The sequence below is a fragment of the Cyanistes caeruleus genome, chromosome 1, assembly GCF_971803275.1.
Source record: "Cyanistes caeruleus chromosome 1, bCyaCae1.hap1.1, whole genome shotgun sequence".
Classification (NCBI taxonomy): Eukaryota; Metazoa; Chordata; class Aves; order Passeriformes; family Paridae; genus Cyanistes; species Cyanistes caeruleus.
In genome coordinates, this window is record NC_141701.1 from 114337738 (window position 1) to 114364283 (window position 26546).

General features: G+C 40.7%; 1 protein-coding gene across 5 annotated transcripts in view; it reads left to right on the forward strand.

The window, feature by feature from the left end:
• The first annotated feature begins 383 nt into the window (after positions 1-383).
• THRB (thyroid hormone receptor beta) overlaps positions 384-26546 on the forward strand; it is a 151524-nt gene continuing 125361 nt past the window's right edge. For 2 of the 5 annotated variants that reach the window (XM_086851436.1, XM_086851414.1), the window contains exon 1: positions 399-472. The gene's annotated coding sequence lies outside the window, so the exon portion shown is untranslated. Of the gene's footprint in view, positions 473-641; positions 704-1296; positions 1401-26546 lie in introns of those variants that run through there. The other 3 variants (XM_086851442.1, XM_086851421.1, XM_086851429.1) reach the window with 3 other exon arrangements.

A 26546-nucleotide genomic window follows, 5' to 3' on the forward strand; every position in this document is an offset into this window, starting at 1 on the left:
GGCCTCAGACCACGGGGAATCCTCCTCCTTTGCCGTGCCCGTGTCCCTCCGACAGGACGACCCGCGGCCACGGCATTTCAATATCCTAGGCGGAAAGCGCCGCGGTCGCGGCTCCGCGGCTGTCCCGCCGCCCGCAGCCGCTCGCCGCGCCCGCTCCTCTCCTCCCGAGCCCCCGGGGCGAAGCGGTCGCTGCCGGCGCCCCGGGGCCCGCCCTGCCGGGCACCGCCCGCGGGGCCGCGGCGCGGCTGGGGGGATCCCGGCTCCAGCGGCGCTACAAGTGGCCGCCGGGGGCGGTTTTGGCTCCGGCTCCGCCGCGGTTTCCCTCCGCCCCGCGCCCGCCTCCCGGCGACCCTCTCCGCGGCGCGGAGGGGCCGCGGGGCGCGTTGCGTAACGCGGCGCCGGGCTCCGCTCCGCCGCGCGTCGCTCGGGGAGGCGCGGCGAGGCGAGGCGGGTCGGGTGGCCGCGGCCGGAGGTGAGCGGTGGCGGCGGGGCGGGCGGGGCCGGGCCGGGCCGGGCCGGGCCGGGGGGGCGCAGCGCGGCGCGGCGTGTGCGCGGCCCCGCGGGAGGCGGCGGCGCAGGCGGGGGGAATCCAGGTCACGTCCGCAGCCAGACGGCGGCTGGCGGGAGGGACGCGGCGAGAGGCACCGCACCGCACCGCGCCCGGGCGGGCGGCGAGCGGCGCGGGGCAGGCGCTCCGCCGCCGGTAAGTCCCCCGAGCCAGCCGGGCTGCCGCTCGGCGGGCAGCGCGCCCGACCGCGGGCGTGGGCGAGCAGGGGGTGCCGGCTCCGCAGGTTGGCGTCCCGGAGCGCCCCCGGGGAGCTGCGGGGCGAGCGCGGGGGAGCCGAGCCGCGCTCCGCGGCCGCTCACTATATTTAGCCGTCAGCGGCGGGGAGAGAGAGCGGCGGCAGCGGCGCGCAAACGCTGTCGGGGACAGAGCTCCGCCGGCCCGTCGGGGCGCCGCCCGCCCGCCCGCAGCAGCATCCGGGGGCGGCGGGGGGCGAGCGGCGGCGCGGCCCGGCGGGGAGGGCAGGGACGGAGCCGCGGCAGCGCCGGTATTCATCACCGCGGGGGGCGGCGGGGCCGGGCGGGGGGAGCGGCGGCTGCCGGCGCTTCCTGATTTATTTATGTTTGCAGCATAGGTGGTATTTCCCCGTTAAGAGTTTATCCGTTGAAGTTTTCTATTTGACTTTCTAAAGCGGCGGCGACAACAGCAACAACAACAGAAATCCGCGAAGTTAAAGAGCCAAATGTGTTAATTGTTAACTAAATATAGACGAGGAAGGCTTGGAAGCAGTAGTGGGTGGATTGATCAGGCAGCGCGCGAGTAAAAAGGAAAAGGCAGAATTGTCAGCCCCACGAAGCCAGGTGCCGGTAGGAAGGGAAGGATCGCACCTGTTCTGGTGAGTGGTAGGAGCCCCACAGCCCCGTGGTCCCCCGAAACCTTGTTTTCCCCCGTGTGATCCGGATGGAGGAAGGCGAAACACAGGTTAAAAATGCTGTAAAATAAATATCAGGTCTGACCAGGAAGGCAAACGGGACTTTTTTTTTTTTTTTTCTACAGTATAAGCCGTGTTCGCTTTAGTATTTTAACTTAATACAAAATTCGTGCATTCGAACTGAGCCATCTGCTAGTTATAGTAACATATTTAGTGTTTATTTGCAAAACTTAGTCTGTCATAAATATATGTTTGCATAATTGATAGACTGGATATTTTTATAAAAAATGGCTTGTTTTCCTTTTATAGTTCAGTACTACTTGTGTGTTGAAACAATTTTCTAGATTTTCTGGTTCCTGTTTTCCCTTCTGAATAAACATTTGAGAAGAAAAACCAAAACAACAGAGCTAAGAGTTTGCTCTTTAATAAGGAATTTCTGTAATAACAAGGTAATTTTCAGGAGACTTTACCATAATCAATGCAGTTGCATTGGTTAGTTGCATTGCCTCACAGAGAGTCTTGAGTTCTCTCCCTTACTTTGAACTCTGAATAAAACAGCTATATGAACGTATGGGCATTTTTAAAGAGAAGAAGCTGGAGTAAATCACTGGAAAGTATAGCCCTTCACTTTCTCATATAACAGCTGTTTAAGGCACAATAACAACAAAAGTTACATGAAACTGTGTATGCCTACTTCCTTCCTGACAAGGATTTTTTTTCTTTTCCACTAACTGGCATGAAATCACCCTTCATATTAGTCCCAGGACCCTTAAATTAGTCTCAGCCTTCTTCCAGTTTATTTGAATTGGTGACCTTTGGATGAGCTGGTGTGTTCCATTGTTACTTGCTAATGATGGAATAATCTAGTCCTGACGTACCAGTTGTGAAACCAAGGGCACTGCTGCTGGATGGAAATTCAAATGTGTTATGGCTCCATGTTGGAAAAGGCAGGATTTAACTGTGGCTTTTATCTGCTTTTAACTCTGTGGAGTCTGATTTCCAGAACTGAAAGGGCTCAAAGCAAAGTCTGTTAGAATTGACGTAAAATCTGCCATTGATTTTTACAGGTTTGGGATAAAGTCTTGTATGAGCTGGTGCTGAGCATATCATGGCTACTCCAAATTGTTCAGTCCTTTTGAAATTCTTTGCATATCCAAGTCATTATGTAAAGTCAATTTTTTTGTGTGCTGTCTCTTTCTTTGTGAGAATCTTCTTTTGCTTAATAGAAGGTGGTGGTGTTTTTATACACTCTCCTATATGCTACAGCATTAATTTTATTATCTGATCATTTGCTGTTATGTGAGGATGACATATGTGATTTTGGAAAAAGTGAAAGTGCTTCTGTTGAAGGCTGCTTACATTGAAGACAGGTTTCTTCAGGTATTTTTCAAAGAGCTTGCAGTAGTAGTGGGACATCTGAAGTCGTAAGACATGCTTTCTCTGATGTCCATGTTGTACTTCCCTTGCCCAGTATATGGTTGTTTGCTGCCTTTTGTTTTTGGTTTGTTTTTTTTTATTTCCTTTCAGATGTGAAGGGGAGAAAGTTGTTAGTGGTAACAGATACTGGTGTTCTGTGAAGAACCTTGCAGAACAACACATACCTGTGGTAGGCATATATCCTCTCCTAGCTTCCCTGTTGTTGGTGGTGAGCAGGATTTTTCCTCTTGGCTATATGTAAAAACCCAGCCAAGAGAAAGTAGGGAGGAGAAGGACTGCTAAACTTAAATCATAGAAGTTTGTCAGAGCTTATTGTCTAGTGTAGCCTGTCTTGAAATTTGATTCCATTTGGAAGGGAGTCAAGGGACAAAACCTCAAAAATATCCACCTGATTTGGGGGAGGACGTCCTCCAGCAAGAATCTCATTTGCCACCGGAAGGGTGAGACCAGGAATTTTGGCTCCTTGGAAGAGGAAACTCTGGAGCTCATTATCTTTCCACCATCAAATTCTGGTTTTCTGATTTGGAGTTTGCATGTTACTGAAAGTTGAAGAAGGCAAAAGAGGCATGCATGTGAAAGAAGCTCAGATAAATAGGCTGAGATGAGGGAAGGCAGGAGAAGCACAGTTACTGTGAGCCCTCATGCCTTGGGTTTCCTTCTAGGACTTGGAAAGTGCTAATTTTCTCAGCCAAATTAATTTGCTCTTAAATGAGAGACAGCTGTCACGGCAGAGAGCAGAGCTGTACTGCAAGGTGCAGGGTAGCAGTGCTGCATCTTTTCTCCATCTTGTCCTTTTTCCTGTGGGATTTCTAAAACATGAGAATCTGGCCTCTGGGGGAAAGGTGGAGATACTGCTGGGGTGCTCTCCACCTAACTGCAGGCACTGAGGCACCACATCCATGCCATGGGCTTGCAGAGATTATGGCCAGGATCTAAATATGTGAATTCTCTGTCGGAAAGCGTCAGAGGATCAATCAGGAAGGTTTTTCCTATTATTTCCACAGTTTGTTTTTGCTCCCTTCTTTCCAGATATCAGAAATGGCTATGTATGTAGTTCTAGATTCTCTCCTGCATGGCCCCCTTTAAGTAAATAAATAAAAGCTGTTATTATTATGGTAGCTCTTCAGGTGTATGACAGCAGAATTCTGCCAAGTCACCAAGGCACTTTCCTTCTATCTGCTTAACTGAAGGAATGCCTCTGGGTGGGTGAGGAAGTCTTAGTCCAGGGAACTCCTTGGCTTAATTTATCCCATAAAAAAAGTTAGTGGAATAATTCACATGGCCACTAGTGTGGCAGCAATGCTGCTGACATTTTTTAAATGTTTCAGTAATGGTGCAGTGGAGAAATAGCTTCACTTCTTAGGGATGAGCTAGGATTTTATATATTGTACAGGGATAACTAAACAAACAATGCATGTGTTATGAGAACCTTCGTCACTAAAATCAAGGGCAGACTATAAATTTCTGTGTAAAGATTAAAGAATTGTATTCCTTTAATTCTGTGTTATTCCATCAGCTGTATGTGGTCCAAGAGGACATTTTGAATAAAGTAATTGAGTCTTGCATAAGTTGTTTCTCTCATTTAATTCACAACACGTGAATGAGATTGTTTCCATTATCCATCACAGCTACTTAATTTAAATATGGTCATGGTAGGGGGACAATGCAAGTAAAAAGACTGGTTGGAAAAGTTGTTTCTGCTGTTAACCTTTTCAGTGTAATGTCACAATGCCAAAGTGCATGTAAGCCTGCAGCTAGTGAGGAGTAAATTGAAAGCAATAAAATGTTGGTTTTTTTTTTGAAATACAAAAGTTAACTTGAGTATTCCATTTTAAATGCTTTTGGTCATAAAAAAATCTCAATTTATTCTAACCCATTTTAGCTTATTAGAAATTAAATATCCTGTGAAACTAGTGAACTAGTGAAAGAATAAAGGATTAAACCACAGTTTAAAAAATACTTTATATCCTGAAGTGTCTTAAATAGAGAGAATCTGTAATAATTTTTACCGATGAACTAAAAGGGCAAATACTCTTATGTTATAATTAGATTATACGCATGAAAGCAGTGTGATCATTCTAGACTACAGAACTGTTCTGTGTCCTCTGGTGAACCTAGCCCAATAAATTAGGGTTCTGTTTTTCCATTGGAACAAATAAAAGGACTGATTGTCAAACTGCCTAACAGTAAGGTAGAAAACAGAGCAAGAAGATCAATGTCTCATCAATTTAGAGTCAAACCAAATGTAAGTCTTTCCTCTACTGAGTGGAGTGAAGTTGGTACACGTAGAACCAAATCACTTGGATATTTGCATACACAATGATGATTTATTTTGGGTGGAAGTTCATTCTGCTCACCTGCTAATTTTTTTGCTTATTTTGATGCTGATGTTTGAGTATCTTCTTGAATACTTTATGGGAGTTGATTGGCATGAGCTGCATGCCACAGGTACAGCACCAGTGCTGCTTGACAGTAAGATGTGCTTTGCAACAGCTGTGGTGTAGGAAAATAAAGGAGCTCTTTGAAGAAAATTAGAAGTATCTGTCAACTACATAAGTAGTTGGATCCTTGAACAATTGCTCACTAACTGATATCTTAGTGAAATGCATATGGATGAACCATTTTCCAAACATTCACAAGAAAAATATACTTCTGTGGGTAAGAAGAGCTGTTTTCATCAGCACTGCGAGTTGGCTTCCTTGAGTCGTGTGTCACGTTTGCTGTCATTATCTACATCTATACAAGGTTCTTGAACTGTGGGCCTTCTCCTTTCTTATGTTTTCATTTGTAGACCTTCACATCTTTCTTCCACTAACTTGGTCTTGCACCTTGGCCCCTGGTAATGTCCTGTTATCTCCACACCTCCCACTCATGATTTTGCATTTTTTTTCTTGATTCTGCTATGCCAGCTCCTTGCCATGTGCTCCAGCCCAGCTGTACTTTGGCAGGTATGGAGTGCTGCTGCTTGGTTTCCTACCAGTGGAAAGAATAAGCACTAATAAATTGAAGCTATTTCTTCTTTAGCATTGTTTTTGCCTCTGACCTTTAGCACAAAATCATTCCATTTGCCTAGCTTCTTGCAACTTTTGTCAGGTAGGCTTGCTTTCATATGACTTTATACTGTTTCCTAGCTTTATATTAAAATAGTTTTAGTCCCATGATTTATTAACTTGTCCCTGGCTCTGTTTTAATATTTCATATGTCTTTTTTTTCAAATGTGGCATGTTTGTATGCAAAATGCTTCAATGTATAATTATGACCTGTAGCATTTATCTATAAGGCTTAAAATATCTGTGTTCCTCCCTTCAGGAAATTGAAGGGTTTATCTTGAGTCTTTTAAGTTAGGTGTCTTTCCATACTGCTTTTTTTCTCTTTAAAAAAAGATAAGGTGAAATGCATTATCCACTTAGATAAACAGGAAAAGAATCTGTACAGAGTTGTAGCCATGTAATTCCAGAATATACATGACCACGCACATATGCACTAAAAGAATATTCCCCTGCAGAGTATTTGTGACAAGTTTAATTTTTAAAGCAAAATAATTGCTTCAATTAGATATTACAGTATAATTTTATTTCTAAAAATACAGAGAAAATTGTGTCTGGAACACAGAGTACTTCCTATGTGGTGCTGAACTGCATATATTTTGTGTTGTGCCTGATTCACTGATGTGACTTCCTGAAGTGATTTAGTTTATTGAAATTCTCTGTGTGACCAGAATAAAACAGCTTGGGCCAGAGAACTTGGATCAACAATTTTACTGCAGAAGTTGCTGATTATTAAGGTTAAAGAAAGGAGAAGAAATACCAGAATGAGGGTTTTATATGCAGCCTTAATTCAGGTGTCTTTGATTATATGCAGGTAAACTGAGGTTTAGAGTTCATGGATGGGATTGCTTCACTTTTCAGGGTGTTTAGCCCTATGTAATAATTGTCATCCTTGAAAACTGTACCTTCTCTTAACTTTATTTGAAACCAGGAAGCTTGGGATCAGATCACAGGGAATGCAGTTGGTTATGTGGAATATTGTGAGCATGTGGTCCTTGCCTGTGCATTATACATGTCTAACAGTAATTTTTCAATGGTTGTGAATTTTGAGCTCAAAATCACCTCTGCCGCCATGAAGGTATCTAACCTGTTTACCCAACATTGTATTTAATTGTTGCAAACTGTTTAGCTCTCTTTATTTCTCCTGCTTCTCCTGTTTCCCCTGCCCCCACTCCCATGCCTCAGACACCTCACACTTTTCTCCTTTGCCAGAAATGGGAGAGGGATACTAGAGACATTTCGTTTTTCTGAAGAGTCTTATGGATGGAGATAGCATCCTTGACCTTCTTTCCCCTTGGAACGTCCTGTCAGTTGCTTCAGTTCTGAATCTAGCTGATGTTGAAGGCAGCTGCCATGAACCTGGTTCTTTTTTACAGGGTCGTCTTGCCAACAGAAGGGATAAAATAATGACAGGAGCCCCACTTGCTATTGTGTTGCCCAGAACTGTGCTTTTGCCTTCTTGACTTTTTGCATTTCTGAGTATTGAGTTCTTTGGGGTTTTTTTTGTCCCCAGTCCCACTGCCATTTGGTATCTCCCTCCCTGCACCCCTACCTGGCAGTTCTGCTGGCTGTGTATGTGAGCACTGACACGTGCTGTGAGACTTGGACAGAAATGGTGATAGCCTCTGTAGCCTCCAAAATGCATGAAGCCTTCTTTCTTGCAGAGTAGGTTGTTGCACAAGATACCATCTTGATGGCAGCTGTTTTCATTTGCATTGAACTCTGGGAGAACCCAGAGACTGCTCTCATAGTCAGGCCTCCTAGGAAGCCTGTTTGCTTTCATCCTCTGCCCAGGGAAGATGAATCTCACCCGCTGCCACTCTCACGGTAGGATGCAGGGAATGTGCTTGCAGCCATTCTGGCCATGACTTTCCAGTGGGTGGATGGTGGGAGTGTGTTTTGCAAGGCAGAAGGATCTTCTACTGTTACCTCTTCAAGAAACCTCATATCAAAGCACGCTTTTAGTTTTGGGAAGGGCTTTCCTTGCTTGGAGGTTAGGCACGAGTGGGAATAGCATGACCTGGGGAAAGTGCTGGGTTCTATAATTCCCGATGGAGGAAGGGCTCTGGTCATGCTGTCTCTATAGGGCAGTTCCCTGAGCTAGCCATCCTCATTTCTCCATCCTTCTTACAGTGACATGGACAAGTCTCCTTGCTTTTGCTCTGCAGTGGCTTCTATTCGGTGCCACTTTCCTTGCATGGAACCATGTATACAGAAAACCATATGTATATAGAGTGTGCTCCCTTCTGTTTTCAGATGTCTTCATGTCTTCTGAAATACCTGATAGCTTGTAAATTCGAGGATCTGGATGAAATGTGGTTTTTTTCAAATACTACAAGAAATGTTTGTGAAGCACAAATAAACTTAGGCAAGCCCCTCTCCCCCATTTTCCCTTTTTGAATAGATTTTTATTTTCACAGGTACAGCAGGATTCATCCTTTTAATTTCTTCATTTCATGCCAAGTTTCTGGATCTCTTCCAAGGAATAGAATTCGAGTAGTTGAAAGAAAAAGAATTTAAAGTTTTGCATACAGAAAAAAGCCCAACCTCAAACATTTCCTTTGCTACTTCTGCAGAAATAGCAGGACTCGTGGTACTGGTTGCCCAGTGACATCTCTGTCCTTGGAGATACTAAAAGAACACATGGACGTGGTCAAGGGCAACCTGCTCCAGGTGACCCTGCTTGATTGAGCAGGGTGGTGGACTGAACAGTCTGCAGAGGTCCTCTCCATCCTCAGGCATTCCTTGACCGAAACTTTCTGAAAAGGTTTTCAAAGAGAATTGCAGTTCACTTTGATAGAGCTGAGCGAAATACAAAATAATTTAAGGTAGATTCATTCAATGGAAAGTGTAGAGCATACTTTCAAAGTAAGCTGGTCTGCCAGGCTTTCCTGTAATACATTCAGGAGAATAAAAAAAAATTATGAGTTTATACCAAATTAACAGAACAAATTATATTGCTTCTCTCTAACCAAACAACTGAAGCGTCTCTGTAACTTTAAAAGGTGCTCTAAACACATTTTCTATGCACAGATCAGAGCTATGAGCTTGCTTAAAACTTAGAAATCTGAGAATTTATGCTCTCACCTTTGCACATAAGAGGCAAATTCTCAGGATCATTGCCTTTGATCCCATAGAAAGAATCATAGGCTTAAAAAGGAGCCAGGACTTGCCTGCTGTTTAGTAGTAATTTTCTGATTATACTTTGCTCATAGGAATGTAAATGTAAAGGACCAAATTTACATAAGCAGACTACTCTGTGAACCTTTGCCCTCCCTTCTCCCTAGACCTTTTCTGTCCAGTTTGGCTCCCTGTGCTTTTTCAGAAGTCTCTTTCTAGGGTTACTTGTCTCTCTAGTAAGAAAACCGAATTCTGAAAGCAAGTGGCAGAATTGCAGCCACAAAACCTGAACTCAAGCATTCTTCCCTCTCCCATTACTGCTACACCTACTCATGAGGCAGCCCTGTGGGGACCAGTGTGGACACTGGCTGGCAGCCAGGTGTGTACCAGACATGTCTTTACCTTTGCTCATAGATAGAGCTCCTCCACAAATGGCAGCTAAGAAATTCATGCCTATAATAAAGTTCACATCAGTTTGACCTGTGTTTTACAACAACACTGCAGGCTGCCTTTTTCCTGAAAAAAATTAATTTCTCAATATTTTTAATGTACTTTATTTTCTTAGTTTAGGACTAGCAGGAAAGCTTATCAGCAATTTATGATCAAGATAGAAGGAAAACGGAATGGGATTGCTGGCAGGATATTGCTTGCCGGCTGCGCAAACATAGTGCGCAATAAGACAAAAAGCTCGGACTCCTCTTTGTGAAGTTCAACTCCAAGCCAAATTAACTTGACCTCAGCCTCTTCAAAATGTGTCTGTCTATAAATATAGCTGTAGTCCATTTTGATGATCACAAGTCTGCAGCTGAATTAATTATTTGATGGTACAAGGAAGATATGTAAAGGGAGACCTTTGCCACTGAAGCACAGATCTACAAGATCAAATCTACGGTCTGATTTTCTTTTCTAATGTTTTCTTGCTAAGTGTTTCCTTATACATCATGCCTAATCTTGTCAACATTTCTTTAGGTCTTGCTCCTTTAAATAGCTCTGGATGAGTGGAACATCCTGTACTTTTTCAAAGACCTCCTGGAGAGAGTGAAAGCCATTTGTGTGAACATGGGCAGCTGAAAGAAGCAAAGGCATTGTGAGCCCTACACAGTCTGTGTTTGGGACATGAGAGTAGTTTCTTTGGAAGGTAATCTAATCTAAAAGAGCTTGAAACAATTTGCAAATTAGGATTGTGGAAACCTCAATGTCAGGTTTGTTTTTTTTTCTTCTTTAAGAGAAGGAATAATTAAACCCAGAAAGAGCATTAGGCAGGAAGAATTTGAGAGATTCAACCTGGCAGATGTTGCAAGGCATGTGATAGGATAGGACTGAGCTTTACCTATTGCTGTGTGAAGATCTGCAATCTCTGTTAGGAGCTCCAGATTTCACAACACTTGGGCGATGGTGTAACAGGAAGAAGGGTGTGGGCAAAACTACAGAGCTACATATGAGTAATTCAAGACCTCACCTGTTTTCCCATATGGAGAGCAGGACAAAGTGGGGAAAGCAGATGGACAGATCAGAAGTTAGAGTTTAATCGCTTAACTTTTGCTGAGCTTATCTGTATTGAGGATAATCTTCAGGGATTTGTGTTTGTTGCATGCTTTTTGCATTTTTTTGGTCGATGCATTTTGAGTCAGAAAAAATGATGTCTGGTGTCATACCTTTTATATTCTGTCTCAGCATAGCAAATCTGAGCTACTAAGTTATAGCCAGCAGATGCCAGCAGTCTTTGTGGTACAGTACCACCACCAAGTTAGCTTACTTGGATGTGTTTTCTGCAATGATGTTCATAGTGGTGAACAAGCTACCTTTTTAATAATATCAAAGAGGTGGAATTACTGCCTCATTTCTGTGTGAAAAAGTCTCAGTGAGTATTACAGGCAGATTATGTGAAGTGATATGTCAGAAAAAAAAAAAGCCATGATCCCAACAATGATTTTTGAAATTTGGTCAACATTACATATGTTCAATAAATGCATGTCTTCCTGCAATGTTTGAAGTCGGGGTCAGGACTCCTAAATGAAACTTAATGGGATTGTCTTCAGTGGCTATTATGGCTGGAGAATTGAGAAAAGCAAAAATAAAGGTAGGTGATACAAGCTTGCTGTTTTCCGAAGCTCAACAGTTTTGTGAGCAAAATGATCTGCTTACAGGGTGTTTTTAAGATGGAAGTAATTTTATCTACAGTGCTAAATTTGGAATCAGTTTACCCAGCCATCTGCATCTGTGTATATGGCAAGTCTAATATGTTGATTTAGGGATTAAATTTATACAATGCTCTCACGTATTTTTCTTCAGACCCTTACCTTAGGTTTTGGTTTTGTTTTGTTTTTTTTTCCTGTCATAATGTGGAATCTCATTGTTGAATATTGTTGCATTTCTTATTTACTGATATCTTCACTCAAAACTTAGTGGAAGTTTGTGAAAACTCAAGGCTTCTTATATTCCTATATGTCAGTTAGCTAGTGGTATTGATACTGAATGCAATTAATGCTCTTCCCTTTGTAATCCAAGCTAATGTCCTCTAATCAACATTATGTAATTCAACAAATAGAGCAAAACCTACTGAATTAAGATACTGTACTGTTTTGTTATCTCTGGATGTGCAGCATAGCACGTATTTGTGTATCTTCTGAACATTTTGTAGATCAGTAGCTGAATTTCTGGGACTAAATGCATTGTATTTTTGAGTTAATGAATTTCACTTTCTTTCAGCACTTATGTTCAAGTTATGTTTCTGCTGAATTACACATTGTTAATTAAGAATAATTTTATCTCTTTGGTTAACAGAAGAAATTGGGGCATTATTAGGGTGTTGGCTTTGCTGTTTCCATAACAGGTTAGCTGCTTTGATCTGGCTGTGTTGACAGTAAAATTGGGTCTTCTGCTTGGACGTGTAGAAATATGTGTTTGGTTAGACCGTTATCAAACTGGAGGAAGTAACTAGGATCGGTAAAGTGAAGACAAGCACAGTAATGATAAAAAAGAGAAAATTAGGCAATGCAGGGTCACACAGAACACTGTCACTTTGCTGATGTAATTTGTGGCTGTAAACAGAGGTCATGGCGTCATGCTACAGCTATCCCAGCTCTTCTCAGTTTTCTGCTGTTTTCATGTAACTCATACAAGCCCAGTCCCAGAACAACACACTCCCTTTTGTGTACTGCTCCTTACTTATTCTTTCTTTCCTAACCAGAAGAGATTAAATATGAAAGAATTCAGGTGGGATTTGGAAAAATAACAGAGAGTGAGAATTAAACTAGAAAAGACTGTGTGATGCAAAGTCTGCATACATCTGTTAGTGACCTTGTCTGTATTGACTGAAAGTATTGGTAGAAGGTTACTGTAGAATGTGAGAGTTTTTAAAATTTATCTAGTGGATTTACATACTATACTTTGGTCCATGTGTGAAGGTATTACACCTTGGAAGTGGTTGATAGGAATTAAGCTGTGTAAAGCACCAGCAACTGTGTTTTATAGAATGATAACACTTTAGTAAAATGAGGGGTAGGCAGCTACTGAAGTCCTATGTTGTATGATCATTTTTGGTATTAGTGACATGTCCTGGTTTTGAACACTAAATGCCTTTGACCTAATTTAACTCTAGTGTAACAACACTGAGAGTATGGGGCATTTACATCATGGAAAGGAGAAAGGAAAATACATTAAAGTATTTCTTTATCTAAGTGTGATATTTTTCTTTAGTTAAACATGTGCAATAATATAAAGCAAGATGCAGAAAAAATAGGATTCAGTGGTATTTGCCTGAAGTAAGCATATGCAATCTTGTAAGCGCTGTGTGACATTTTAGATTTTATTTAATTTTCCCTTTAAGCTTCAGACTGGAAGTTAAAGTGCCCTAAAGGAGTCTTTATTCTAGTTGAAGTGCTCTCATTGCACTGATCTTTTCTTCCTTTCCTTTTCTTTTTGGTAGTATTTTGAGGTTTGTGGATTGTCAGGGAAAAAGTGCCATCTCTCTTATTGGGAACATTGACAGATAAAGCTACTTGATGCCTTTTCAGTGATCTTAACAATCACCAGTCAGCCAGAAAAGGAGGATGACCTTGCAGAATTGCAGGTTTTATGCGACCCTAATTCAAAAGTGTATCTGTAATTTATAAAACTTGCAGGGCAGGTTGTGAGATCCATGCTGTGGTTGGCCATCTCATTGGCTGTTTGGTTCTTCTCAAAAAAAAAAAAAAAAAATATGGTGTTTAAAATATTACAACAGCTTTTGTGAAACTTTGATTTAAAATCACATAATCTCAGAAAATCCAACTAAGTATGTGAAGATTGTAGGTTGGTCAAAAAATTCAAGAGTTAGGAGAAGTACACAGGGAAGAAAGGGGGAAAAGCACCCCTGTCTCTATGTCAGAATTACAGCTTTTTGTTCCTCTAGTTGCTTGGTACCCCAGCTGGGCAGCACTCCCCAAAATGGGGTGGTCATACCTGGGTTTGAACAGGGGTGTCATGGCAGAGCAGTGTAAAGACATCTAATGGGACTCTTTCATCCTCATGAAATTTTCAAATATATCCTGACATCCATAATTTCAAAACATAGCATGTCAGGTAAAGAGCATTAGTCTTAACGTTTGGACAATGCCCATTTCAACTGGATCTTTTTCTAATACGGCGGTGTTCACAAAGAAAGCAATTTTGGTGCTTGGTTTTTCCTATATTAATAACTGGTATTCCTATATTCATAATCCTTATTGTTCTTAATTTTTAAATTTTAATTTTTATTAATATATTTTTAAGAATCCAGCTGATTACAGTATAGTTCTTACGAGAAAACATTTGAGAAGATTAAATAAGAAGTCACAGTTCCAGTACAGTGTGTTTATGGTCTTTAACTCCTGTTGTTACTCCAGAGCTACCACTCTTAGCTGCTGCAAAGTCAGAAGGATCACTAGATTTAATTTAATTTGTCTTCTAAAACTTCTGATGAGCTTCACAGGTGTCTGGGTGGCTCTGCAGAGTGGCTGGGAGTAAACTATTTTCAGCAAAATCCTTACAGGTGAATAGTGGATGTAAGCCTATTTTTCATAATCTTCATTCTGTCATCATATTCCCTTGAGGAACTTCTGGAGCCTAGTGGTGGTTTTAGAAATGTAGAAGGTAGCATTAGAAGTAAGATGCATATGGAAATAGCAATAATGAAGGAGAGACTATTTCACCACTGTTGGTGATCGTCTGGAAGTGAATTTCCTGATGTTAAATTCCCGAAGTGCTAGGAAGTCATTTGATAACACATAATAAAAATGAGCAGTTTGCATCCCTATTATAATTGTGGTGTTAAATTTGTGCTGCTTTCTTGCCTAAATTCCAATATGTTTGGTCTGAATTGTTTGTAAGGACAGAGTAATAATCCATCAAGAATGACAAAATTGCCATGGTTTGTTTGTGTTTGTTGTCCAAATAAAAAATCCCTTTTCTGTTTGTACCTGCATATATTTTAGACTGCATTTAGCTATTTGTATGTCACCCATTTCTAAATGGTGCTTTACAGTCGTATGAAAAGAGATACAGTCTTTTCAAGATCTTCCAACAGATTTTTATGTGATTATGGCTATTTTCTATAGCTTTTCTGGTTTTTAACACTTAATTAGGACAGATGCACCTAAGTGATTCAATTTTCAGTGCTGTTTGGTTACCCATGTTAGAAATCATTCTTTAACTCTGTGTGTTTGCTTTTTGGAGGATATCATGACTCATTATTTACTCGTGGGTAATCATCTTTAGTAAACAGTGCATCTTGTGAGAGCTAATACAGAGCTCTGTATGCATCAGTCAGAAAGAGACCCTTCGATTCAAAAGTTCCTGCCAGCTGTCACATCCTCAGCTAGTATCACCTCATAACACAGAGCTAGTCACAAAATACAGAAGTAATGTTTGTGTTTTGAGAAATAGGGAAGCTTGCAAATAAACCAGAACTCAGTAACATGTATGACTTCAGGGCTGCAGCAAAATGTATCGGGGCATATAATACTACAGATTTGTGTTTTGTGTCTGGTCTCTTATTACTATGTTTAGTAAGTATTGTATACATTTCTAATTAATGGAAGCAACAAAAAAGCCAGCATAAAATAGAACAACTCAATCTTGTCCTTTTTCCTGCTGTGGGAAGAAAATATACTTTGTATCTATTACCAGTTCCTTTCCTTAACATTATATCCTAGGTTTAGATTTTGAATCATTCCCTGGCTGACTAAGTGATGACTCTCTCGTTTTGTCTCCTATTTATAAAAGAAGTGAAAAGATTTAGCTCATGAATTTTTCATACAGACTACAGATGTACTGGTTGGGGCCAAATGCTGTCCTCAGTTACAAGTCAGTGTCGCCGGTGAGCTGTCAATGGCAGCATTGTGAATGTATTTCAGCGTAGTACTGAGATTTAAATGTTTTGTTTCTAGTGTGCATATGGGGGTAAGAATTAAGGAGATGGTAGATAAACTGATTATAAAAATAGATAGGAAATAGAGGTTCATTTTCCAGTCCAACATGCTGCTGCCAGTACTGAAGCAAGAGTAAAACCATTACTCACTGCCCTGCGGGTGCTGCACCCTGCAATGAATGAGTACCATATTTTAAAATATCTAGTAGCATTATGAAAAACTGAAGTCGAAGCAGAAGTTCAGACCTTAATTAGTGAAACTGCCTTTCCACCTTTGGTGCCGCCAGCCAGAAAAATCTGATTATATTTTAAACTTTCCCAAACGGACTTTGCCTTCTCCCTTCTTAGGAACTGCCTGTGAAGCCAAGAGCAAGGAAAGGTGTAGCACAGAAGGCAGCTTTACGTGCCTTCATTGCCTGGCTTCAGGTTGGTTATATCCCTCTGAAGTTTTACTGTATTCTTTCAACCTCCCTGTTTTTCTGTGCTTTGAAGTTAAAAACCAAGTTAACCTTTGACCAAGAATTTCAAAATCCCCTGGTAGAAAGCCCTTCCCTTTCTGCTGCCTGATAAATGAAAATCTCTCCTCTGCATGCAGGACTCAAAAAAAACCTCTGTAGAACAGACATTAGGCTTTTCCAATTCTGAATTGCAGTTTTTCTGGATACTTCTCTTTAGGGGCAGGCACCTCTTCCAAGTGTTTGAAGCTCTTCCTTCCTTTTGGGCCTGGAGAGTAGAATACTGAACAAAAATAATTAGAGGGAAAATGCTAGCAGGACTGTCATAATGTGAAAACCCTACCTGCAGCTGGTTTCTGCCAGGTAAATGAAGATGGCTGTCAGCCTCACCAGCTTGGCACCGGGTATAAAAGAAGAACCAATGCAAAGAAAGCGAAATGGAAATATGCCCCTTTCCATCTGGTTTTTGTGCTGCTGTAGTGAGCAAAAAATCCCTTTCTGCTGAGCTTAAGGTGCTTGTTTTCCCAATGCTTGTCTCATTCAGAATCTACTTTCTGAAAAGGGGAAGACCATGAGCCATTGCTGATTTCACAGCCCTCTCCAGCTAGTGGGCATAGGAAGTCTTGTTAGCCCCTGTACTAAATTTCAATAGAAAACATAGAGCATTGTCTGGTATAGGGTAGATGATATATTTCATATTTGAAATTCCAGTCACTGCTTCCTGCATGAGGAATCTGTTAGCAGTTTCATGGATTTCTGTCCTCCTGTAAGGCTTTTCCAAACTTTTTTTTCTGATCCTGTGTCTGGTTGGCTCACAGGGGTGCTCATGGGCTCTGGTCTGTCTATGGGAGGGTTTTGTGTCAGGGGAGAGCTGGGTATTGGTACCTCCTGGGCATGGCAGGTGCCATGTGGGAGCATGTCCTCCTCGGTGCTCCCGGCAGAAGGCTTCACATGGAGCAGGCTTTCTGTCAGATGCACGGGGCAGATCAGTGGGATGGTTCAGCAGACCTGCAGTTCTGACTGAGAGGGAGATTTGCAGCCTGCATCACGGTCTGTAGAGCTGGGTGAGTGGTCAGCACCTCTCTTGCACCCATAGGTGGGCCAACAAGCTCTGCAGTGTTTTCTGTGCATATATGCTGAGTGCTCCTGCTTCAGGTTGTGAGAGTCAGGGATTGCTGCTCATGATGCAGCTCTGAAAGCATTGCAGTAGGATATTTTTAGTACCTTTTCAGGAGGTGATATGCACCTGGAAGGGACATTCTTCTAATGGAGGCAGTGTTGTTATTGTGGGATACACAGGAAAGGCAGGTGGGACATGAACTCCCGAAGAACTACCAGGATAATGCAAGATAAGTCTTTTAAGAGAAATCATAAACGTGTTTGCCACATATACACAATAAAGTGTCTCCTGTAAGACTCATTCTTCCAGTGTTGCCTAATCAATTTGGTACGCTGTTTTTGAAGGTTTGATTTCTTTTATGCCTTGTGTCTCTTTCTGGTATTCAGATGTCTGGCTGGTGAGGCCTTTTGATGCTTATGTGTTGTATTTATAGCCCTTATGAACTTGTCTTGCAAAATCACTAGATTTTAATCACTCGCTTCTTTGAGAAGTGAATCTTAAATATGCAGAGTCCTTGGCACTTAGACAGCTTTATTTGTCTATCAAAATACAGTAAAGACAAGTCAGTCTATCAGAACTGGCTGTCTTGAAAGGGCTACTGATTAAGTTATCAGCTTTATCCAGGGGCAGCACAGAGGTGAGTAACAGTAGTTAGATGGACAGAAAGATGGGGAAATAGTTATTAATTTAAGTATCTTGGAGTCATAAACTCCTGCTTTAGCAGAACAAGTCTGTCTTATCTGTTTTGCTCCTTCTGTGGGAAGTTCTGATCTCCCTAAGGCTGCTGCTGAGTGCCATTTTGAAAATCTTGTCAAGGATAATTGCTGTTGCGAAGGTAGACATTCACACATTCTGGAAGATGCCTGGGATATAAAAATGGTGATGTCTCTAACTACCCATTTCCTTGCTTTTTCTCTTCTTTTCTTGAAATTTTGAAAAAGAGGTGTTAGGGAATGATGCTGGTAAAATGGATTGTCTGCCCTTGAGTTTCTTAATTCCATCTTTTCTTTGTTTCATCTTTTGATTTATTCTTTTCTTTGAATTTGCTGGGTTTTTTGTTACCTTTTATATTATTTTCTGTAGAGAGTTAAAATTCTCAGAGAGGTTTTTAGACATAGAATATGAACCATGCTAACTGAACAAAGAACAGTTCCTGTTGAAGCCTGTCTGTGTGGCAGCATGAACGCAGAATGGAAGAAAATAGGATATTAAGAAGGAATCTCAAAGATGTGATAAGTCCTCCCTTCTTTGCTACAAAAATACCTTTAAAATTGAGAGAAACCTGATAAGGCAGGCAGTGTGTTGAAGATAGGCAATATACTGTATAAAAGCACAAGTTTAGCTTTCAGCTTACATAATAGTCAGGGGAAAATGTCACTCCAGATTATACTAGTTGCACTAACTGCCTGTCTATTAAAAGCAATTGAGGTTTTTTTCCTGCTGTGCTGGCATATAGAGCTGCTGTCTGCTGTGCCGTAGCATTCAACCAACACAATTTCAGCTATGTTGGGTTTTTTTTTTTTCCTCCTGAAACTCTATGTCTGTCAGTCACTTTGCAGAACTTGCTTGGAATTACAGATATAAAAGTTGTGTGACAAGGAAGCAGGCTGCTCTTTCATCAGTCTCTGCTTTTCAGTGTCCTTTCTCAGGGCAAAGCAGAGTTTTAAGAGTTTTGGAATGTTAATTCTTCAAGTGTTGTACAGGCAAACTGCTACTTATGCTAATTTTGCTAGGTAAATTTTGGGGAATTTTGATCCTTAGCATTTATATTCAGTGGTAGAAATATGATATGTTTAGTTTAAAATTTTTGGGGCTCAGTGCTTAAAATGGGCTGATGTAGCATTACGTACCATGTCAAAAAAAGGAGACAAGCTTTTGTTATTGCTATTATGATTTCTCTTCTGAAACACAGGCAGAAGTTGTTTAAGTTTTTTAACCAATCTAAAATACTTTTTCTTCCATCTAAGAAATAATAAAATAAGAATAAGAAATAAAATAAGAAATAAAATAATAAAATAATAATTTAAAATAAGAGGCTTATTTTTGTGTTTATTTGTTTGTTTTTAACTGTCCAGTTAAAAAGCTCAGCTGTTGTGTTTTATTTTGCTTTAGGAAGGAAACTAGTCAAAGTGGTCTTTCATTTTCTCCAAACTATGGTGCTACTCTGATAATAATTAAGGAATTTATTTTTTTGCTGGATTTTGATACTAGATACAGGATCTTAAATTTTCAAAAGTGACTCATGATTTGGCATAAGGCCATTTTAGAGTGCGTAACCTAAAACATCTGAAAGATGGTATTCAGTTCTTACTGGAAACAAGATTTCATTAAAGACTTTTCAGTTGGTCAGAAAAGTGCCCAGGCATCCAAAATCACCACTGGTCTGTGCAAACTGAGCTTACTAGATTTCCTTCCAGACTGTGTTTTAAAGCTTTAAATAGTTTGAAAAAGTTAGGTTAAAATCAAACAGATTTTTACATCTACCTGTAATTTTGTAATACAGTCTGATGATAGTATAATTTATGATAGAATGTCATTTATTATAAAACAATTGTATTATTATTGCCTGTATTAATGCAAGGGGAAAGCAGGCAGGCATACCTGATGGCTAGACAGCATGTTAGGTTCTGCTGTTTTGTATGCTGCAGTATTGAATCGTCTGTAATTTTCTCTTTACAGCCCTTAAAACACTGATTTTGTGGCTGTTTCAAGGAATCACAGAATCATAGAATGGTTTAGGCATAGGCAGAGATGCCTTCCACTTGATCAGGTTGCTCAAAGACTTATCCAGCCGTGCCTTAAAAATGTCCAGGGTTGAGGCATCCAGAACTTCTCTGGAAAACCTGTTCCAGTGCCTCACCATCCTCATAGTAAGGAATTTCCTCCTAATATCTTATCTAAGCCTACTCTATTTCAAGCCATTCTTCATTATCCTGTCTCTGCATGTCCTTGTTAAAAGTCCCTCTCCAGCTCTCTTGTAGGTGCTGGAAGGTGCTCCAAGGTCACCCCAGAGCCTTCTCCTCTTCAGACTGAACAACCTCAACTCTCTCAGCCTGTCTTCATCAGAGAGGTTCTCCAGCCCTCTTATCGCCTTCTTGGCCTCCTCTGGACTCACTCTGATGGGAATTTGCTGAGCAGCCTGACACAAAAGAAAAAACTAAATCTTACAGAGCAAGATGTAAAACCTAGCAAAGGTTCTTAAAACAGCAGCACCAAAATCAAGTTTCATCAAATGACAATTTATATATTGATAGAGAAAAGTGGTGTGCTGTGTTAATTTCTGCCAAGGAAACATTGTTCAGATTTTTTTCACCTGTGAGAATAGTCTAAACCAGTACATTGTCCCCAGAATACATCTATGAAGACAGTCCATAAGCATGAGCTTGTTGGTGTGTTTCATTCCCAAACACTGGCCATTTCTCTTAAATGCTAAAACAATTAGGAAAATAAGTTGAAGATTATAGATGAAAAGATCTGATTTCAAATAGATGAGACTGTCACAGTCATATTTTATGTTTACAGCACCATTTTCAGCATGGCATAAAATGGAAATTAAAAAATTATTTAAGAGTTCATAATGGATGTGTCCTATGGGTCAGGTTTTCAGTTCATTAGTGTTCTGAGTGAAGAAAGCAGAGACCAAACAGAAGGAAGTCTAAAATAGTTTCATGAAACAAGGAGCTGCTCATCAAGTAATCTGATAATAAGTGTCAGCATCCAGTGGAAGATGTGTTCATAGTTAATAATTTTGATTCTTCATCGGTGAGGAAACCACAGAGTGTTCTGTCCAAGTTTTTAAGGATGCCATCCAAAATGCTGTCCAAGATTTTGATTAAAACAGAGTATGCCTTTTGCACAATGAGTTGTTGTGGCTGGATCTAATTAACAATGAACAATTGGAACCACGAGAGAACAAAATAAAATAATGATTCAGATAAATTATAGAGCTTTTCCATTACGTAGTCCATATGACTGATCTCAAATACAAAAATCACAGATTGTTTGGTTTTTTTTTAGATTTCAGAGTCAAACACCAAAGTTGAAATATTATGTGTAGCAAAAACTCTTCTGGTTTGTAAAATTGGAAATGTGGCTTTATAATCCATTGTAATTTAGCTGTTAAATTCACTTGCTTTGTCATAGAATCACAGAATATCCTGAGCTGGAATGGACCCACAAGGATCATGGCCTCCAATTCCTTGCCCTGTACAGGACAGCCCCAGGAATCGCACCAAGTGCCTGAAAGCATTGTCCAAACACTTCTTGAACTCCTTCCTTTTAAACAGGAAACTAAACAATTACGAAAACTTTTTCTGAATGAAATGGAAAAGAGCGAAAGTAGAATATTTTGTGCCTTAATATTGCCTATGGACATGGATTCATGCATCAGAGGGATCAGACTATGAACCTCTGTCCCCTGTTTTCCCTGTCTGTCTCCTCTGTAGCAGGCTTTGAGCACCTCCTATCACCACCAGCTCTATGCTGATGTGGAGGGATAGTAGAGGCGATGCTACCCATTCCTTCCTCCAGTCAAATTGAGACCACTCAGCTCCCTTGAGCCTTGGGTTTGCTCCAAGTGCCTCCTACCACTTTATTCCCTGTGCATTCCTGTTGCACTGCCTTCCTGCAGCCCTGACTGGTTCAGGGATCCATGCCAGAAGTCAAAGCACTGTAATTAGTATATTAAAAAGAAAAGGTTATACTTGGGAAACATATTGCTAGTGCAACTGGTGTCTTTTGCATGGATCTGGAATTCTCTTGACCATCTAATTAATCATAGTGCCTGTCTCTATAGAAGCAATTAATAATGAAGTAGTGGATATTTTTTGGTCATACATTGCACTAGCAACTGTTCTAATGTGTTCAGGTGTAACCTTAAAAATCTAATACAGAATTGCGTGTTACTGATACCAATAATCAGTTATTTTAAAAAATCAAAACTAGGAAAATAAATCACTGAACTTAGAGAAGAGGTTTGGTAAAGTAATTCCAATTTTGTTTGCTGTATTTTCTTGAATAACGGTCAGATTCTCCCATTTGAGTTTACCAATAAGCTGCTACAGTCAAAACAATCTCAGAATAAATTTATACAAAGTGTTTTAACTTTGTGATTCCCAGTTCCATGTTTTACTGTGAGGAGATGTAGAAATCATTGTGACTTAACAAGAGTGGAAACTGGTGACCATTACTAAATAAAAAAAAAAATGTTTGTCATATAGTAAAATAACTACTCAGCTACGTTCTGATCATGGAATATATTGAAGCGAAACCTAACATCATCTTTAATTCAGACAGTGGGATGCTTGAAGTCATCTTTGCTTTTGTGTTTTCTCACTGTTGGGACAAGCTGGCTGGCAGCCAGCCTCAAAGCGTCCTCAGGGCACGGCTGTAACTGGAGTGGGTCTCCTGTGGAATGCTGTGCAACCAGCCACAGGTCTCTGAGGAACACCTGTCCTCAGGAAGCTGCTGGTGAAACAGGAGGTCCAAAATACTGGCTACATCCCCTGTGTTTTAGGGCATCCTGCTCCTGGGTGTCCAAGTGCCTTTCATGACCAGGCAGACCAGTGCAAAGGCACTGGTGGTGTGTTACTTAAGGGGTGTTATCACTGGTGCTGCTGTTCTTTCAGGGGGCTGGGGTGTGCTCCTCGCCCTGCTCGTGCCTGTCGCGCAACCAAGAGCGCGGCTGCTGGGCACGGCACGCTCCACCTCTCGGGCTCTGCTCACTGCCAAGGCTTGCAGCAGCTGACGTGCTTTGGCTGGTTGCTGGAGTGCATCATCTGCCTTTAGTGTGGTTTGTTTTGGGCTCAAGGTTTGCTCTGCTCATTCATCATCATTTGCTAACCGTAAAACGGGTATATGCTACCAACTTCAGCCTACGTAGGGGAGCTTGGCAGATTCTGCGGGCATCCTTTAGCACAAAATACATTTAAAATCCCTTTTATGGCAAAAGAGCCCTTACTATAAGCGGTGATAATGCTCAGAGGATTTCTTTTAAAAAAAGTTATTTTGTGTATAGTATTTCTTTTAATACATCCTTAAGCATAAACCCTCTCAGTATAATTACAGCTTTGTAAATCCCCATTATTTGTTCTCTCTTTATAACAAAGGATTTATCTGTTGAGTTACAATTGTAAGTACCTCATAAACCCAACAGCTGAGTATTATCTGTGATATACTGGAAGAAACAAGTAAATACCACCATCTTTCTGAAAATGTAGAAGTGTAAGTTAAGCCTTTTTTATGGAGCATCCAAAGTGAGGGAAATTCCACTTTCCCCTTGCCTGCTAGTTGTGCATTCAAAAGTTTTCAACATGCATGAATCCAGTTTTGAATTTGAATACCTTGATAGATTTTTTTTGTTCTGTTTTCCTTTGGTAGAAATAAACACAAAGGCAATTCCAATGGAATGGATTTGATACATTACTACATACCTCCTAAACAAATATCTCAGTCAGTTTGTCTCTTAATTGGAGTTTAGCCCTAATGCCCCTTTCAAAAAAAAAAAAAACTACTGAAGCTTCAGCATGCTTGACCTTAGCTCCAGAAAATAAAGCAAATATAGTTTCTTAAGGCTTTTATTCTGTTAGCTTAGCCAGAAAACCTTGATTCAACAAGATTTTGAATTTATTCATAGTTGGTTATCACTAGCAGATGATGTCATTGTCACTAGCAATGTTTTCCACTCCCTCTCCACAGATAAAGAAAAGTTAGGCAGCTGCAGACACTAATGAAATATAACTCAGTTTATGTGAAAATTTATATTTGCTCTATATATTGGGCACAGGAAGACATTTTCCAAAGCTCTTTTTTAGAAATACCTGTTTTTGTTTCTTTGTCTGCTTCTTATATTGGCAACCAAAACTGCCATTTGAAAAATGCTTCCCAGCAGAACTGTGGGCCTGATGATCATACAACAATGTTGTACAATACACCTTAAAATCTTTAGAGAACCATAAATAAGAAGAAATAACTCTTCTCGTTAAGCTTGCTTTCAGTGATTTTCAAATGTCAGATTTCCATTTTATTTATTCTTTGTGTCCTTTTCATAGCTCTCAGTATGCAGCATGCAGGGCTTAAGGCCATTTCTTGCTGAAATTGTGCAGTCTGTGCCTCAGTTCTGAACTGCACTGGGACAATTTACTGGGACACATGCTATACATAGGACTTAAATGAGGGCACATGCCATACAGGTAGAAAAAAAGTAAAAAAAAAAAAAAAAAAAAATGTAACCATAAAAAGATCCTAAACTCAGAGCTGTTAGTGTGCTACAGACCAGTTCACCATATTTCCTCCCCATGTATTAAACCTTTGCTGTCATGGGGCTTGCCTTAATTTGGATGGAATTACCCTGACAGCTGCATGGCAGTGTGCAGGTGTGATGATTGTTATCCACCATCCCAAGAAGAACAGAACAGCACCAGTTATTAAAAAAAGCAGTGGGGGGAGAAATACGTGTTCTGGATGTATCATGAGTTGGAGGCTGCCAGGCTTTATTAAGTTCTAGGATGTGTTGGGTTGGTAGTGACACCCTGGAAAAGACAACATAACAAAGTCTGTCGTGTTTTATTCTAGGACTCAATAATGAACTTTACTGGCTGGGGATATTTTGCAGCAATACTTATTGTACATTTGTCCTTCAAGATACTAGCTTATTTAATTAGGCCATCTCACAGAAGATAAACCAGGGACAATTAAGAAAATAATAATCATTCACTTGTCAGTGGGATGATTATACACAGAAAAGTATATGCTTTCTGAGAAAAAGTGTGAAGGCCCAAGTTTTGTCTCTGCAGTACATTCTTTATGCTTACTCAGACATATGGACAATGATTAAAATCAGGCATCTGGTGTAAAGCAGTCTGAGCTTAAGGATGATTGAATGGCTGAAGAAACCTTGTTTCGGCTGTCTCAGCTATTCTGCTCCCTGGGTTCCTCTTCAGTAAGTTGGCAGAGGAGGGGAGAAAATTCCAGGGCGCTGTTTGTGCCATCAATCTCAGAAGAGGTGCCTTCCACCAGTAGTTGCAGTATATGGTTAAACACACGTGGAATGAATATCCCTGAATTCCCAAAACTTCCTGTATCACCGTCATCATATGTTGCATATAAAGCTTGAAGGCTCCCCTTAGATTTGACTATTAGCTGGTTGGGTTTTTTTTAGGTTTTGACAAATATCAATAATTTAAAAATATCTGCAAAGGCTTATTTTCAACATCCTGATGGTTTTTGGTCCTACACAAGGTTTTCAAGCCTAAGGGGAATGCAAGGCTTCTCATCAGCGACAGCGTGCTTCATTGTGCTTTGTGGCACTGGACCAGGCCCTATGGAGATGACATCCTTAAATATGTTTCAGAGGAAGAAAATAATTTGATTTAGGGCATATGATTATGTTATGTACAGAGAGAATAGCTGCCCTTTTCTGGGATCTTCTTAGTTCTCTTGAATTCAATTAATTCTTACATTACAAAAATGAATTAGCTTTACTTTTTAATGGCATAAACAGCGTCATTTTTCTATAAAAAAGTAGTAGAATAAGTTTGAAGATTTTAAAGAATTATTTTTGGTACAGTTTTTGTTTTAAAGGTAAGTTAATTTATCGTTGTACTTTTCAAAGTCAAGAAGAATTGTGACATTAATATTTCTAATGTAAATATGATATACTGTAATAGAACTCAAAGGTCTACTAACCAAAGTGTATTTAATCTTGTTAATTCTTCATTAAAGCAGAGAATTGTAATGGAAATGCTGGCAAAACAGCAGTCAATACTGTCTGTGGACTCATCATTTACTGGAGAAGATAATAGCTTCTGGACAGCATTTTTGTAGCATTTTCTGTAAAGCAGCTTTGAGCTCTTTAGTATGGTCTCAACAAGCATACAGCACTAGCAATGGTGATTTTTGTTTCCACATTATTTCATCTCTGAACAGTTGGGTCAAGCTACTTTGCTGACTTCTTAGACTCAGGAGGATGACTAGCTTCCAAAAAAATCACAAAGTCCCTGATTTCTATGACAGCCGGTCATCAAGAGCAATAAATGGTGTCTCTTTCTTGGGCACTTTCTTGGGGAAAACATCAGGACAGATGTGAGATGGTGGCTCTTGGCTGGTCATGCTGGTGGGGCAGCAGAGCACATATTCCACTTGCATTTGGCAGTCCCTACATAGGCAGGTATAGCTGTGGGTGGGGTTATGTGCAGTCTTTTGGCAACAGTGGTTAATTTTTAATCTGTATGTATGCTCTAAATGGAGCTATTTTATGAGTTTTCTGCCTCCCAGCTATGATCTTGTTCTTGCTGTCCAATCTAAACACAGGCTTTCTTCTGCCCTTTCATCCTGCAGAGAGCCTACACCTGCATGCTGGTTACACTTAGCATTGTACTGGTAGTAAACATTCTCAGGGTGCATCCCTAGGTCCCAGAGCACACAGACCTCTCTCCTGCCTCGCAGCACCAAGCGATCCAAGGCACGCTGTGTAGAGCTCTAGAACTGGGAATGCCTGTCACAGATCAGACTTTGGCATGCTGCAGTCGTGGCTTTTTGCTCTGC